Below are 12243 nucleotides of genomic sequence, written 5' to 3'. Positions count from 1 at the left end.
TGACATGATAATTTATCGCAACCTAGCCTCTCAAGGCTGAATACACAGTATAAATAATTCTAACACCAAAATCAGTTTAGTCATTCATGCTCATTTATTTTCATAAGCCATTCAATTCAAAACCATAAATTTGCAACACAAGCAGGCAGTCTCCAATTACTCTATTTTCAAAACCAGTATTCGATTTTTCAGAAAGTTTATAAAATCACAATTTTTCCTAAAACATAGCAATTTACCTTTTAAACACATTTTTCATAAAATCACACAATTGTATAAAACTACTCTAGATAATTAAGACGATAATAAGTTCACTCACAGTTCTAGGAGTCGATGTACTCCTAATCCTAGTCTCCAAGCATAATCTCTGTACTTTTACTAGTGTACTTTGCTCACCACCTATCTACAATGTACAATACATAATTCATCACATCAATGCTTGACCATTATAAAATCAATTCAAGCTCGGTATATATACATGATATGATATACAACTTATCAAACTACCGTTTAAATGCAGTGCTGACCTAATTCGACCTATTATCTCCAATTTAACTCAAAATCAATTCTTCTCACTTTCTATACTCCAATTATACCTAAATTACCTTAATGACTGTGAATGAGATTCAATTTATCAGTCTCGATAGCAAATTACGAAAATACCCCAGTGGGTAAAAATTCATATTTTTGCTCTGAAAATTTCCATTATTTTTTTAGGCTCATAATTCATCATTTCTTAACCAATTCTCCTAGAATGAAAATCAAATTCATCCTCACTCAACACATGGTAAATTCGACCATTAAGGGTTGTGGGAGAAAATAAATTCTTTACTTGTTGTTTTGTTTCTAAATATGCTAAACTAACTTAAAACACTAACATAACTTAAAATCAAATTAATCTAACAACTTTCTCTCTCCTAACCCATTTTTCAGAATTGAATTCATCCTCAAATCACATGATTCAACCATGAAAAATGATGAAAAATGCATGGGAAAGGTAAAGCACAAGACAAATTTAAGAAATGTTACCTTTTTTTTCACTTGATTTTTGAATTTCCACCTATTTTCCCTTTAAATTTCTTGGCTAGGTTTCATTTTCTCTTTTCTTTCTCTTGTTTCTTGCTTGGCCGAATGGTGAAGAAGAAGAATGGGTTATGGCCTGATTTTTTTATGCCTTTTTATTAGTTTAATGAAATAATATTATTTTATTCATGTTTTGAATATTTTATTAATTCATTTATTTTTTTTTCTAGCCATCCACTTGTCATACTTTTTTCACCATGCATTCCCTTTAACTTATCCAAGTCTTAAGTGAAATTTTCAGATTTTTTCAAAGTTTTGGTGGAACAAATTTTTTAAAAGTACACTTTTGCCCCCGAACTTTTCAAAAATTACATTTAATGGTCATATGAGTTGGTGTAACAATGTGATACCAAAAAGGTAGTAATCAATACAAATTTTGAGTAGGAAGAGTACTGCATGCAAATGAAATCAAGAAGAAGATTGTGGAGAAAACTCTCATTTAATGGAAGAACATGACTGCCAAATACGAGTACCTAAACATGGTTTGGCAATTGCCATCATCCTATGCATCCCTAGGTTACTTAACTGATTGATGTAATTCATTGAATAAAATGGTTAGTTGTTCTTATCATGTCATGTCATCGTCATGATATTTCTTCCTCTTTTGTGAGTAATGAGATTTTTGAAGGATGGAGATGACTCTACCTAAATTCTTAGATTTTTTTTGTTGCTTATTTTCATTGTATTTTGAGTTCTTGACTGTGTCTAACTGTTTATCTTTTGCAAAGCCATTTTTTCACCTTAATTTCAACCCAGCATCTGTGTGTTGTTTGATGGGTTAGAAAATGGGCAAGTTTGATTGGTGGTTGATTCCTTTTCTTCAGCATTTTGGTAACTTGGGCCTATAAAATTTATTTATAGTAGACAAAAAAAAAAGAAATTTTATTAAAAAATATTATAGTAAATATATGTTTCTTTTCGGATAATTGACTTTTATTTAGCTAAGGAATATTTTATTTGAAATATGTCCCATATATACCACTGAAAATCCAAGGTTTTTTATGGCTATTCATTCTTAATGGCATTTCTACTAAATGCTTTCTAAGAATCAGAACGCATGGTGTATGTCCTACAATACAAATGGTGATAACCTTTGTTTTTGGTGTTACAGCCGTGGAGGAAAAGAGTGATGATATTTTATTTTCTTGTCACTTCATACGGTCCATGGAGGAAATGTGGATAGATCGAAGATAAGTAAATTAAGATTCACGGACTGTGAAAACGTATTAAAAGATGAGAATTTTTTGACTTGGATTTTTTTTAATAAAAGTTCTTTGCTTGGATTTTTTTTTTAGTAAAAATTCTTTGCTTGGATTTAAGAGATGAGATTCAAAGAACTTTCAAGAGATGCAGCAAACAACCTCAAAATCCAAGCTCTTTGCTTGTAAGCTTCCTAGCCACCTGTAAACGGAAAATACGGCTTTTATGGAGTCCCAATCTCCGAAAATGGTCAGGGCATATAGACCAGATGACTCGAATTGTACATATATTTTTTTTCTTTTTTGGTGAAATAACTCAAATTCCATTCATCAACACACTTACAGAAAAAAGCAAATGAACACTATAGAAAAATGCAAATCGGGGCTCTTATGTACAACCAGCAAGGTTGAAGACTTGAAGTTGAACAAATTGATGACTTGGCACAGGAGGATATTTGGAAATTCATCAAATCTTTTCAAAAATTAAATTTTCGACTTCGAGTGGCAAAATTACCATTTTACCCTTTTACTCCAAATTATATCGAAATTAAACTTTTTCACTTCTAAACCTCAAATCTTACTCCAATAAGTCAAATTATACTCCAATAAGTCAAATGAGGCCAAAAAAATCTTTTCTAAAATTTTTATTTTGTCCCCAAGTGGTAAATGACCATTTTACCCCTAGATAGCAAAAATTTCGGTTTGACTCCAAATTGATCCTCGAACTCCGAATCACCATATTAAACCATTCTGGGACTTTAAAATTCTTAATTTCATTGTGAATTCTCTATTTGATCTAGTTCGAGGCTTAAATCAACTTTGTTGTACGTCTAGATACAATATCAACTTTTGTAAATTTTTCGAGACTCTCTTAGCATGCAAACATGCTATCCATCACATGTATGTCATGACAATTATTTTTATAGAGTCGGGCTTGTCATCTTCTCTCCCACTTGGATCATCCATATGATCCTTCTTCATGACTGATTTCGACATCAGCCTAAATATTAATATTTTAATATTATTTTATTAATAAAATATTATTTTATTCTAAAAATTTTATCTTGTCTCCTTGGTATCCAAAATACCTTATCATGCCTCACTTGACTTCCAAATCGCCTTTTATCTCACAAATTCTCCTCCGATAAAATTATTATTATTTTATTATTATTTTCTCACTTGCGGAATATTTTATCCTAAACTACTCCTTTCGTCTTTTATCACTTTTAAACATTTTAATTGACCTCAATTTGCATCCGATCAACTTTATTTATCACCATATCAAAGTATGGGATATTTCAACTTCATTTGTAAATACACACTTGAATAAAATCTTCTTCCTTCCTTTAAATACTTTATCTTATAGTTGTTCTTTCAAGTTATATTTGATAATACATTATCAACATGATGTTTTGATATTATTTTATTTTCATCATCTTCGAGGTTCAAAAGATTTCGATGATTATTCTTCAAGGTTCAAATGATTTCAATGGTTATTCTTTGATTTCTAATTTAGCCAATTAGGTAAATGTTGGTATTATTTTGTTTTCATCTTCTCCAAGCTTCAAAAGGATTTCAATAGTTAGTCTTTGATTTCTGATTTTAGCAAATCAGTTAAATGACTTGATATCTCTTTGATGTTTTCATTCTTAAATATCAACCTTAATGTGAATTTTGCTATCATGTAGTATTTTCATTATTGAGCAAAATAACAAGCTACAAATGAAAAATTATGAATTTTTCTATTTTTTAAAGTAAATGTGCATCATTTAACAATTATAGTCATGGATATGAAAAATGTCGTCATAATAATCTACATTAATCACTATTCTAATTACAAGAATAACTTTACCTACTAGAAGTGAATGTATAACTTTACCCACAAGAAGTAGATGTATACTTTTAATCCACACAAAAGTGAATGAATACTTTTAACCCACTAGAAAATGATGAATACTTTTAATCCACTAAAATTGAATGAATACTTTTAATCCACTAGAAGTGGATGAATAGTGAAGAGATATAAAAAAAAAAAACAAGTATACAAAATAAAAGGAATATAGAAAATGTTTTGTCATCAATGTGGCATGAATATGAAAGGCCATAGGTCACATATTTGTAGTACATCAAAACTTCTTGTTGAACTTTATCAAACATCATTGAATGCTAAAAGAAAAAAATATTGAACTTTATCAAACATCATTGAAAGCTAAAAGAGAAAAAAAATATTGAAGTAAATTTTGTTCAAAATGATTTTGACCATGATCAAGTTGATATAACACATCAAGATGTTACAGATTTTTTTCTCCATCTTAAAAGAGGAATTGATCATTTGATTTGTAATAGAAATATTTAAGATAGAAATTTTTTAATAGTTTGTGAATATGTTTTAGTATAACTTTATCATGAAGATATTTTTATATATTCTTATTATATTTAAATGATATGTTTTTATTATACCTTTTAATTAATAAATTATATATTTAATGTTCTTTTATGTTAATTTATAAGTTTCTTATTATGTATTAAAGAAAAATATTGATATTCATTTTGTTGGATCCAAGATCAATTATGTAAATATATGCCTACCGGACATTGCTACAATGTACATTATATTTAAAGATAAGAAATATTTTTCTCACTTGATAATGGAAAAAACTTATGTCAATACAATATCTAGTAGTACAAGATTAATTAAAGGTTATAGAAGAGTCAATCTTTTACTACTTAGAGGAACAAAGTTCATAATACAGGATGCATTATTTTCTACTAAGTTTTAAAAAAAATTATCAAGTTTTTTGTCTGAATGGATATCATACTGAGATAACGAATGAAAAAGATACTAAATACCTTTATATTATATCTATTATTAAGTAAAAAAAATGTGTATTGGAAAAATTACTCGTTTTATCTTATGGAATGTACTGCACAAAAATTAGAATGATTGAAACTCATAGTATAGTAAACCATAAGTTTATAAATGATTTTAATGTTTGACATGACCGGTTAGACCATCCCGAATCAATAATTATGTAAAAAATTATTAAAAATACATGTACTCATCCATTGAAAGATTAAAAGATTTTTCAATCCAATGAATTCTCATGTGCTACTCACTTTAAAGGCAAATTAATTATAAGGTAATCACTAGCTAAAGTTGAGACTAAATCTCTTACATTTTTTAAATCATATTCAAAGTGATATATATGGATTCGTATATCTACCATGTACACCATTTAGATATTTTACAGTTTTAATAGATGCATCAACTAGATGATAACATGTATGTTTATTATCAACTTGCAATCTGGCATTTGCAATAATTCGTTTGCAAGCACTTTTTTCCAATTATGCAATAAAGATTATTCACCTTTTACAATGTTGGTGAATTTACAATCTTAAGCTTTTAATGAATATTGTATATTAGTTGAAATAACCATTAAACAGCCTATTACTCATATTTATACACAAAACGGTCTAGCAAAATCGTTTATTAAACACTTTCAACTGATTGTAAGGTCATTGTTTATGAAATCTAAACTCTCAATTTTTGTTGGAGAACATGCCGTTTTGGATGTAGCAGCACTTGTACATATCAAGCCAACAAATTATTATAAATTTGTTTACAATCAATTGGTTTATGGTTAGAAAATCAAATATTTCCCAATGCTGGATTTTTGGATGTGTGATATTTGTTCCAATTGTTCCATCACGGCACACAAACATAGATCTTTAAAGGAGGTTAAGAATATATGTTAGATATAAATATCGATCTATAATTAAATATTTAGAACCATTAATAAGAGATTTATTGACGGCAAGGTTTGTTGATTGTTATTTTGATGAAATAATTTTTTCAACATTAGTGGGAGAAAAATAAGCAACTAGAAAAGGAAATATCTTGGAATACATTATCATTATCTAGTTTTGATTCTCACACAAATCAATGTAAACTTGATGTTCAAAATATAATTTATTTGAAAAATATAGCAAATCAGTGGCCAAACATATTTATTGACTTAAAAAGAATAACTAAATCTCCTATAGTAGTTACAAAAGCTCCTATTAGAATTGATGTCCTTATATCACAAGGCACGCCAAAAGCCTGAGAGAACAATCGGTTCCAAAGACAAAATTCTCGAAAGAGAAAATGATCAAATATACAAGATGGTTAGAAAGAGGAAATAAAAACTCTAAAAGAAACCCCTAACATAATTGATAAAATTTCAGAAAAAATTCAGATTTTTGAAATTATTGAAAATGAAGAGATTTCAATAAATCATGTCATTACAGAGAAAAGATGGATTAGAATGAAATAAACGTCGAAGATAATTTTGTATATAATGTAATGTTCAATATTAATGTAGAAATAGAAATGATTGGGCAATGTGCAAAGACACAATCAAGGTGGAACTAAATTCACTTGCAAAACGTGAAATTTTGGGACCTGTTGTCCATTCACCAAATGAAGTAAAACTAGTGGGATATAAAGCTACAAATAGAGAGCACGACACTTGAATATAAGGAGGTTTTATTAAAGGCAATTTTATTCAAAAATATTTTCTCTTAGCTAAAAATAGTTAAAATTAAAAAAAAAAGTTATTTTTGAAAGCACTTTATCTTTTAAGGTTAAAAAAAAAACCATCCTTAATCTAATTCAATTACACATGAAATCTATTAAACATATTTTTGTAACAATCACTCCTTGGTCGTTACCGGCGTCCGAGACCTCCGGGAAAGACTCGCCAAGTCTCGAACAAGCCTTAATAGAAATATCCGTCAATCACTCTACACGTTCACCAACCCATATTAATGTTTAAACCATATACACTTGTGTCATGATTTGAACCATAAGCATAATGAATCAATTTGATCCTTAACTTATATAACTATAAGTATATACATCACAGCCTAAAATCTCCAATTTGTCATTTATATCAAACTAATATCCATTTACATATTAATAACAAAGTGCTACGACTCAACCTCTAACAACAGAATGACTCAGAATGGAAGGCTAAGAGGTGCAATTACCTACGCTACAGTAAGTCTCGGTGTGCTAAACAGTGCACTTGGGTTGATTACTTATCTGCAAAAGGAAATAAGGGGGGTGAGTCTCACAAACTCAATGATCATAGACTCCGTGAGTAGGGTGTAGATGGGAAATAAGCGTGTAGCAGATAAGTTTAAACATTAAAAATACAAGATTATATAAACAATTTAACCAAAGGAGAGGATGTATGCCTTATATGTAAAATCGAGAATTTTTTTATGCATTAATCATTCCAAGCAGTATACCAAATTAGGGTAGGTAAAAGTTTCCACATCGAAACAGATTAATAACCTTATTCAAATCAAATCATTTCAAGTATTACATTAAAACCAGTGTATGTAAAAAATTTCTACCATCGAAATCATTTGGCGTTTTACTCGAATCAAATCAGTAGAATCGCGCAAGCTCCCACGAAATCAAATATTAATCAAGCTTCTACGCAAATCACAAATCACCTCATACGCGAGGAGTTAAATCCATATCATCGTATAAACAGGGGAGCTGCAGAAAATCTTATAATTATTCACCATGCGTAGAAATACAAGTTTGAAAACCCAAAGAGATGCCATTTTCAAGTAGGAAATAGAAATACAACTCATGGTCTCGTTACCACGTAATAACATCCAAGAGCATCGCTTCCACCAAATTCCTACACGCCATGGTAGTCTCAACGATGTTGACCGATATCGGAGAAATCAAGCAGTCGCAACCATGAATATATCTTGTGGCCTAGCCACATATAACAACCCGTGGCCTTGCCACGTATATCATAGACCATGCCCTCAGTCATGTTTAACAGCCCGTCGACGATCCAAAAGTTCTCTAGTTAGAGCTCACTTGTACATAAAGGTCACACTTAACTGAAGTGACATTCTGCCTATTCTCGAATCTCCTGGTTTGATAAAATCATTTGAAAGCCAAATCAGATTTTCAAAGGATCATTTCAAATCATTTTCAAAATACCGATCAAGTAGCGTACTAAAACTCCTTTTCGTAAAACCTTGCAATGTAAAACCTTTTATATAAGGTTTGAGAGTCAAATCAGCATGGTGAATACAAAATTCATTCATGAATGCACACCACACAAATTATAAGGCACATTTTGGATAGAAATCGCATTGAAAAGCTTGTTTCTCAACTTTAAAATCCTTTACGTATATAGCTTATATATATATATATATATATATATATATATATATATATATATATATATATAATCAAAGCATTTTCAAATATTTTCGCATCCACAAAATACTTAGGATTCTACCAGCTCATGCTTTCCACAAATTTGCATTCAAAGTAAACCATACGTATATACATATAGGTACTGAAATTTTTAAAATGGACACCCTCTACTCACCTTACGATAGCAGAATACAACATCGCTATTGACTCGGATGCGTTCTTAGCTATTTCTACTTGCCAGTTGCTCACCACTTCCTTCGGCATGCCACCTCAGCACACTATCTTTTACTTTTGCCCTTCCTAACATCAATCCAAACATCAATATATTTAGTGTATATCATTTCCACTTCTCTTTCTCATTCAATCTTAAATCCTCATTTTACCAACTTATATCTTGACACGTTTTTGCTAGGGTTTTTCATATCTTTTACTTGTGTAATTCTTTAGATTATAAGTACCGGTAACTTATGTATAACTTTAACACACATATTAATCTTTTCCAATAATATTTATCAAGTTCAACTATCATTTCCACACCAATAACCTAGCATATGATAGCAATTAAAAATATACTTTTATCAATGAATTTTCTAAGTCCACTTGCACCATAATTTACATTTACATGCTGCCACCAAGCATAACATCAATATTCATTCACGCACACCAACATTCATAACCTTTTGAACCTTTCACAACAACACACATCCACACAATACATTGTTCCAAGCTTTAGACTATCACAATTGCTCCTAATCGTACCTTTGACATTACATTAACATTACACATTGCATGCCTTACCTTTGTGATGAATTTGACCTTGCATGCAACCTCAAGGCTCTTCCAATGTTCCACCCACCAAGTTGCCAACAATTGCACAATTATACTTCACAATATTAAACTAACCATAGGCCTCAAAATGTAGTGTCAAGCTTACCACTTTTCTCTCACCTTAAATCTATTATACACCCACGAGTTTGGTGGCTTGTATGTCACCGAATGGTCTCCAACTAAGCTGATCTTTTGTCAAACCCTATCTTATAAAATAATTACGACGTCATTTACATACTCAATAGAATGTTTGCATATTTAGAAAATTCGAAAAACCGTTAAAAGACGATATTGCCCCTAATGGTACCATTAAGTCGATTAAGCCTCGAACTAGTTCAAATAGGAATTTTAAGGTAAAATTAAGAGTTTCACAATCCAGGGATGACTCAAAATAGTGATTCAGAGTTCGAGGATCAATTTGGAGTCAAACCGAAATTTTCACTATCTAGGGGTAAAATGGTCATTTGTCACCTAGGGATAAAATGAGAATTTTAGAAAAGATTTTTTTGGCCCCATTTGACTTATTGGAGTATGATTTGAGTATTTGAGTATGATTTGAGGTTTAGAAGTGAAAAATTTTAATTTTTGATATAATTTAGAGTATAGGGGTAAAATGGTAATTTTACCACCCTAGGGGCAAAATTGTAATTCTCCACCACTAGGACATTTTTTCAGCACATGGTCTTCCCTTAGCCTCATTTTGACCTTTGAATAATCATGTGGTGGAGATAAAAGGTTTAAAATTTTTAAAATTTTAAAAATAGACCAATGGAAACATGCCATGTGTCAAGCTTAGGATATTTTATTATTTAACTTAAAAATCAGCATAAATCAGCCCATTCTTCTTCTCCACATTCGGCCAAGACAAAAGGAAAGAAAGGAAAAACAAGAACAAAACCTAGGTGGAGGATTTCAAGAGAAAAAGTATGGAAAATCAAGGAAAATAAGTGAAAAAGGTAAGATTTTTCAATTTAAACTTGAAATCTATTTTCCTTAAGCATTTCTCCTTATTTTCCATGGTTAAATTACATGTTTTCATGGTGAATTCATGGCTGGTCAAAATGGGTATGGAGAGAGAATGAAGTTGGAATTGTTTGATTTTAAGTTATGTTAGTGATTAAGGTTAGTTTAGCATATTTAGAAGTAAAACAACAAGAAAAGAATCCATTTTTTCCATGAATCTTCATTGGCTGAATCTTCTTTGATGTGTGTGGGTGATGGATTGTTATTATTTCAAGAGAAATGGCTTAGAAAATGATGAATAATGGTAAGAAAATTAAGTAGGAAAAATCACGGTGTTAGTGCACTGTAATGGATGAATTTTTTCATGAAGAAATGGAAGGGTTTTGATGCTGAAATTAGTGTTATTTGAATAATGTTTGGTGAATTGAGGTACTAGAAATGAAATGGAGCAATTTGGAGCCAAATCGGACATAATTGTCATTTAATCGGATAATAGGCCGAATTAGGTCAGCACCGCATTTAAGTGGTCATCGGATAAGTTGCATATCATATCATGCATATACCCTGAGCCTGAATTGATTTATAATGGTCAAGCATTAATGTGGTGAATTATATATTGTACATTGTGGATAGTTGGTGAGCAAATTTCACTGGTAAAAGTACAGAGATTATGCTTGAAGATTGGGATTAGGAGTACATTGACTCTTAGAACTGTGAGTGGACAATTTATCGTCTTAAATATCTAAAGTAATTATATTTGTTTGATGCTTTTATTGAATGATGAGTTTAAATTATAAAATATTATGTTTTTCAATTAAAATGTTTTTTTTATAAAAATGAGATTTATACTAGTTTTGAAATCAAATATTGTTTTGAAAAAATTGAGTATATGGAGACTGTGTTGAAATTCATGATTTTATATGTTATTGAAATTGTGGTTTATGACACTATGGTAGCATGATGGCTAAATTTTTGGGGTTGACATGAAATATATGAACAATTTTGGATTGGTCTTGGTAGACTGAATTAAATTTTATTTGCCATATTATGCTACTGAAAATTTTATGGGTCTGGTGGTATATTACACGGTCACTGCAGTGGTGGGGTTTTCGTGGACTGCCTATGAGAGGGGCACGGTAACCCAATTATATATTTGCCTCATGGGGGAGATGTCGGATGAATTATCTCTTGAGGTAAGATTTGAGTGCACCTCACGTTCGGGCCACCACGTGAGAGTGAAACTCAGCCAACGCCAAGGAACGGCTGTGTGTTAGATGTGAAAACATGTTTATGGGTATGGAACATTTAACAGCCTTGGCGGTCTCAGTGGGATACCTTGACGAAGGTACTTGCGAGAGTGATTTTGGCAGGGGCCAAGTTTAAGAAACTCATAAGTCGAGGAAATTTTGACGAAAAGAAATTGTTTGGTATAGATTGAAACGAATTTTACGTTATGAACACTATTGAGATATAACGTTTTTATATTGTCTCTATCTATTCAGCTTTAGATGTTTTTGATGGTAATTGTTTACTCACTGGGATTATGTAATCTCACCCCTTTTCCTATCCATTTTTCAGGCTCAGGACAATTTGTTGATAGTTGATTAAGATGAGAATTAATCTCAGAGCTGCATCCTAGAAAGTAAGGGTTCGTAGCCTTACACCTTTTTGGTCAGTTGGGGGCTCACGTGTCACTGTAAAAGTAATTTTATACTTTAGTTATCTGATTTAAAGTATGTATGAACATATTTAGCTTTTACACCATGTTTTTGGTGGGTTTCGATATTTTCGTAAAAAAAATGAAGAAAATGCCTTTGTGAACCAAAAAATAATATTTTATTATTTTGATTTGGAAACGACTTATGATTTCTTGAAATGCGAGATTTAATAACTGTCACTCACCGGGGAGATGCGAAAGCTGATGCTAAGCCTTGC

Source organism: Theobroma cacao, chromosome 5 (assembly GCF_053813885.1).
Source record: "Theobroma cacao isolate CCN51 chromosome 5, ASM5381388v1, whole genome shotgun sequence".
NCBI lineage: Eukaryota > Viridiplantae > Streptophyta > Magnoliopsida > Malvales > Malvaceae > Theobroma > Theobroma cacao.
The sequence above is the reverse complement of the archived record's forward strand: the minus strand, read 5'-3'. Positions refer to the sequence as shown.